The sequence below is a fragment of the Mycetomoellerius zeteki genome, unplaced genomic scaffold, assembly GCF_001594055.1.
Source record: "Mycetomoellerius zeteki isolate Tzet28-1 unplaced genomic scaffold, Tzet1.0 scaffold149, whole genome shotgun sequence".
In the NCBI taxonomy this organism is placed as follows: Eukaryota; Metazoa; Arthropoda; class Insecta; order Hymenoptera; family Formicidae; genus Mycetomoellerius; species Mycetomoellerius zeteki.
Window position 1 is genome coordinate 3327801 of NW_017256436.1, and position 6992 is coordinate 3334792.

Below are 6992 nucleotides of genomic sequence, written 5' to 3' on the forward strand. Positions count from 1 at the left end.
TTTGATCTTGTTATCTATTTACGCTCTTGAAGCTTAATTCACCAAAACACTGCAATTCTCAACGTGTTGTATAACGCTAATTAGACTTTCCGAGAAGTTTTTGCTAGAAAAAAGTCAACTCTCTTACATTGCTTTGTTAATACGAAATGGCTATTAAGTATCTTTTATTTAATTTTTGATTTTTTAAATTACAAAGCATTTAATTTTTTTACAAATTGTAATGTATTGAGAAATTTCTATTAATTATAATTTTTTAATTTTTGCTTAGGTACAGCTAAACAGCTAGACAATTGTGTGATTAGTTTCTTCCAAAGAAAGTAGGTATGAAGTTAATCGTAACGCAACTACCGGTTACACATGATCTCAATTATATTTCGACTGACACACCTACTTCGTTACCTACGAAATATCTCACATTATGTCCGTGGAAACCATAGGTCCGTGCTTCGTTTTCAGCGACTGTCAGTAGCCAAAAATCCACCGACACCGTTCTGTTTCTTATTACGGCAATGATTCGGGTGTGCCGAAACGGTACCGTGAGTGGATATTACAAAACGTCTTAATGTGTAATCGGACAACTTGCGTGACATAAATATTAAAATACGAATTCATGAAATGTAATTAACAATTAAAATTTTTGACAAATTTATGAAAAAGATGAATTATGAATTCCTGAAGAAAAAAATTCCTGATTCATAATTAATAATAAATAAATCCATTTAAAAGAGCGTATTTTGTATGTTAAATATATTTTATTAAATATAACTTCTCTTTTCACATCTCATTATTTGCGTTTCTAAAAAAGTATATGACATTGATTAGATAGTATAGAAATACAGAAATACAAATATCTGAGAATGAATCTCATTTTATCATGCGTGTAGATCGAATCCTTTTATAATCCAGATTTATTATTTCCGAAGGAGTACTAAAAAGTCATCGCAAGATGTTTCCCATCCTGAATACATATTTTATCATCTATAATGAACTGAATATGTGTTGGTACTGACTTATTGATGTCATAATGTGCAACGCCTCTGATATACTACCTTTCATACGGCGTTGTATGGCGTAGTAAAATGCATCAGGAACCACGCTATAAAAGTAAGGAACATTAACTCTTCCTACACAAATAACACAGACCTGCATGGTTTTGTTGATTGGGATTTGACTATGTTTTCTTACGTAACTTTTCCCGATGAATCCAAATCCGGCTGCAGAATTGCTCTATCACGTCAGGTTTTTGAGAAAAGTGAGGTTAAATGTGTCAAAATTGACGTTTTTTGACATATTTGTAATTTTTTTGCTAGCAAACTAAATTTTTTTTTCTACTTTCGTTTACACTATCTTAAAGTGCCAACTTTTATCTTCAAAATATATTTTTTTTAACGCCGTACGTTTTTTTTTTCACCGAGATAATCTCTGCGTAGTTTTATGCCAAAAATGTTTTTTTGTGTGACTACGCAGAGATTATCTCGGTGAAAAAAAAACATACGGCGTTAAAAAAAATATATTTTGAAGATAAAAGTTGGCACTTTAAGATGGTGTAAACGAAAGTAGAAAAAAAAATTTAGTTTGTTAGCAAAAAAATCACAACGATATGATGGATAAAAAATAAATATTTTAAAAAATATTTATCCAAAAAGAGAGGAGAAAAATATAATTTTAGAAAATGAAAATTAAATTTAGAAATAAAAATAATAAAAATATGCATGAATTATTTTTTTGGATCAAATTTCTGAAAGCAATGATTTGATTAATAACACTGTATCATGTATCATAAAAATATAATATATATTTTATATAGGAAAATTTTAGATTGCTAGTTTTTAATTATAGAAGTTGTTTTCATCATATATAAATTACACGCTTATACATTAATGTTGGATTACGTATTAAGCAATATAACTAAGGATATCATATAACTTAATTACGACAGATTCTTTAGAGATAACGAGGTATATTAATATTATCGTCATTAAAAATCATATTGTTCGTCTATTCGCGGACGTAAGTAAGAAACTGACTTCGCATATATAATGAAAAGCGAATTTCTCTACGACGAAATTATTGTAATTAGATTACTTCAAAGAATTTTGCGTGCATGTGTGCCCATCTGTGCGCGTGGGTCGCAATTGTCATCTTTGTTACCGGTTTTCTTGCGAGCTAGCTCACTAGCATCGCGTCAACTACGTAGCGTATCTAAATGACATAAACTGCCGTTGTTAAGTTATGTCAATCTACGTATTTATATCCGCTATGAGAGTGGCAAAAACGAAATGGTTGTCACATTCTTCTGACGTCTATCACATAAGATAGAGGATGTTGCGTATGACCGTCATCCTGTACATGATCTATTCCGTGTGATTGAATCGCGTTGACATTCACTAATGACGTTTCTATCCACCTGTCTGATTATTACAAGTGATTATCTTTTCTTTTCCATTGAATGTGAATGCCGGATAATATATTAGGAATTTCTTTTAAAATATATTTATTAATTAATTTTTTTGTATATATACAGAGTAATTCGTTTCCTGTCAAAAATTTTATTGCAATATAGATTTTTATGCTTTTATTAATTTATTTAGCATTTAACATAAAGTACGACAATTATATAGTTACAATGATATTTATGGATTGTTTAGAAGTCTGAAATAATACTGTAGAGATACGCAGTTGTTCGTTAAATGACAGCTGCTATTGTCTAGCTCATCTTTTACCGGTAAAATAGAGAGCGTGTTTAGAAAGCAAGTGGAACTTTCGCTAACGATCTGCGGCTTGTGTTAACCGCAAAACCATAAATAAACCATGGCCATAATATTTGACCGTGGTCCACTGAAACTGAGTTCAAGGTTGCACATCTTGTTATTACAGTCCAAAAATTTTAGCGCGAAATATTAAAAAATAAGCACAGTTGTCTGCAATACTATTATGCAAATTATCTGTTTTTCGCTCGATTAATTGCTCATCAATATATTAATAAAAGCAAACAAAACTTTGTTTTATAGATTTCGTAACGACAAGTTCTCAGTTTCATTGCATTAGACAGCTAATAAAACATGATACATCTCGACATAGTGTTGAAAATAAATCATCGATCCAATTTACTTTCGCGATTGTATCCACGCGCGCACGTTTCAAACTTAGATAATATATTTAGCAACGGTCATTCACACATACATACAAACATGCTCACAAGCTGTTTGGCGTGGTTTGATTTAACACTTTACTCGACCCTTTCATTTTCGATGACTTTCACCCAAGCGCTCACAATCTACTTTTACCGCAAAATCGAATATATACGATGCATAATGTATATCCTTGTTTATTAAATTATATACTTCGTTGTAAACGTTTATTATACAATTGAGTTCGTAAAAATCTTAAATTTATTATTAATGATATTACGACAGCGTGCAGATCCTGCGTACGAAATGTTTCGCCGGAATTGACATTTCATTAGGATTACCTTTCAAGCGAAACTAACGTTGTACATGGTCATTATGCATATCGACGTGATTGGATACGCAAAGTGACGAGAATAAGAAATGCAACCTAATACATATGAGATTTATTCAACCTTTTCAGGAACAATTCTTTTGAGTTGCGAATAGAAAAGATAAGTTAGATAGAACGTGATACGCGATAATAGAAGTGTATTCGAAGCATGACTTGGAAAATTGCAATTAATATCGCTATTTTTACAAGCCGTCTTCTCTAGATAGGATCACTCGTGAGATGTTACTGCGCGCTGAAGAGTAATCTTGTCTTCATTTTTATGGGCATTTAATCGCAAACATGCCGATTGCGATTTCACAGCGGCACGTGGTTCATAATCGGAGCGGAGAAAACGCCGCAGGTGGATAACACGTAGCCGCCGTTCGTGATGTAACGAAACGTTTATATACATCGTGCACAACGACGCCGCCGCCTTTCCTACTTTTCCAATTTCTTCTCGCGGAAGCGCCTACCGCGCGTGATTCAACTGCGGCACGAAACGAAAAATGACATGCCGTCGGGCGGTGGCCCGTTATTCTTACCTCGTAAAAATTGTATGTTCGCATAGTCAGCAACGCCTTGAGCCGTCAAATTGTGCCAGGTAATACTTCACCCGCGCAAATGCAGGAATGCGGTATTCAATTCGTGTAATTATTATCTGTAAGAATCTACTCACTTTCTTAATAAACAAACTTTAATCTATAATCTTAGTAAAATAGTGTGGCTTTAATGGCAAGATAAGTAATTGTCTCTTTATACTTTCTTTATTTCATAATAAAACGCAAATTATATCAGTATACTGCATGTAATACGACGTATCGGAGTTGCAAAATCACAGCCGTGGCAAATGTTCGTAACGTATGAAACTTGTATGCAACTATTATAGATACTTATAAGAACTATTATAAATACAACTATTATAGAACTATTATAGATACACTTTATTTCCGAAAACACGCGAAATCTATTTATTCAAAGAAGAAAACTCGCGCCGGTGTCTATAAATAATCAAATTCGTTATGCTGTACGATATAATGATTATTATGGACTCTGATCACGTGTTTTCTTCTTCCAATAAATGTAGATTTATGGAGGAACGCGGATATGTGGTTACGTACAAGTTATATACTCACAAATGTTTTCTACGGCTGCGATTTTATCACAAACAAATATTCGACACGCCTGTTTCAATCTCCATTCATGCGTGCTAATATTTTCGTTTTGTGATTCATATTCCAACCAGCGAAAGTGGATGACACTGCGAGGATTGGGGAAATAAAGTGACAACTTAACACATTTTCGCAATGATATTTTTCTTTCGATTATGCTTACAAATAATACAAAAAGAAAACAACGTAACGTAAGACTCTTCTTTACGAAGATTTATGCGCAATTGTCGTATCATTAATTATGCGTATGTATCATTAATTGTAAGTATGAATTGCTAAGTAGTCGCTATGCATTTTAACGCTAACGAGTATTATTTACAGTATGAGTAGACAACCGCCGCACTGAGCCCGTTATAGCAACGACGTGATTGCGATTAAACTACGAAATCATTTATTAAGACGTAAGTATCTCCTTACGGTGATACGTTAATCTCCTCAGAAATGTGCATCGAATTGCGTTTTGCGGGAATACGAACTGTAACGATGCTGTCAATTATACTTGACAGTGCTCTTGATAACTGTTGAAACCATTTTCTGATTAATTTTAAATGAGTTTTGCTTTAAATGTCTTGTTTGAGAATTAAATGCAAATGTACTCGAGATATTGGAATTTCAATTAACTGAGCCTTACTAACAGTATATCTGATTTTTAATAATTGTAAAACGTTTCTTGTTAAGGTTTTGTTGAAGGAAAATTAATTATAGCTCTCTTCATTAAATCTCCGTAATGATATAACACATGTCCGACAAATCTTGTATAGTTTTCTTTAATGACTGTGGTAAACGTGATTTCATCGATATACACGATCTACCGCCGTTTCCTTCCCGGACTTGATATACATATATTTCCGCGGGTTGAGCAGTCGAAACGCATTAAACTCGAATCGATTCTCACACTTGTGACAGAGAATGCAAATAGAAAGTTCGTGGCGGTTACAGCGCGAATAGAATGTTGTCCCTATAAACCCAACTACGCCGATAACAGTGTATGTATTGCAGTTTCCTCGACGGTCGACTCGGGTGAACCCTACTCGCAGCAAGCTTGCAAAATTCCACATTGCAAAAGGGTAAAGTAATTGCCGAGTAAACTTCCTATCGAAGTGATGTCCCCGTATCGAGTATCGAAATTAACTACCCAGTTAAAACGCGAGCAATATGTTTGTGTCGCGGAATTTAAAGACGTAACTAAGTAGACAAGCCTAGCAATTTTGAAAGTTTATATTAGGAACGTTACGAATTATTAAATCGGCGAAGCTTCTATTATGATTATTATAAGATTTTATATAACGTTATTTATTCTTAAAATCAGAAATGTACGTGATAATTTCAAATTGAGTAGAAATTTAAAAAAATTTTAAATATAGATTTTGAATTTATTTTTTAGTTGAAAAATGTAAAATATAGTGATGTACATTAAAACGTACGTATTTAAAAACATAATAACTTCAAATTAAAGCGAAAATTTGTTTTTTAACTTGAAGAATATAAAGAATTGACGTACAATTTATCTTTTGTAACACTATGCACATAGGCGCCGACTTGCGAAAAATATTGGGGTGACGCTAAGAAATATTAGGGGGGAACATAGCAATATCCACTTTTTTTGCGGTGATACTGATAGAAATAAATCATTGAAATAACTAAAATCTATCAAATTAGTGAAAATTTTAATGATTTTAGTGATTTATTTTTATCAAGAGCATCGCAAAAAAAAATGGATAATGTTGTGTAGTTGACATCCACTTCTTCAGAAGACTGTAGTGCACAAGGTATTTTGCGGTTACAGGAAAAAGGCATTCATGTCCTCTCTCAGGTTTCTCTCTGGTACGTGTATGTGCAGGTACACTAGGGGTTCCTTCCAAGGGCATGTTCGGATTCCCACATGGGTGCTCCCGAGTGTCATGTCATTCTTGTTTAACAAACGTTAAACAAGGATGACATGATATACGAGGAGTACTCTAATGGAAATCAAAACACGCCTCAATAAGCGACTCACAATCAGTACAACAAAATAATCATCTCATCCTTGTTTAACATTGGCGAACAATAAGAATGTAATGATACACTGTGTTACACTGTGTCATTACATCGTCTCTTGTTGGAAGGCACCCTAGGACAGCAGACGACGTGCCAGGCTGACACTGCCAGCGCGAGCATCTTAGTATGTTTTGTGACGAGTATCACCACTTTTAATTGGCCGCGTCAACGTTATGTATAACATGTCATGTGGCCGATGTTTTCTCACAGTTTTGATCGTAGAAATTATTTGCAATTGTTAAAACACCGTTTGTTAAAAAAGCAAAAGGTAAAAATTATTGAGGG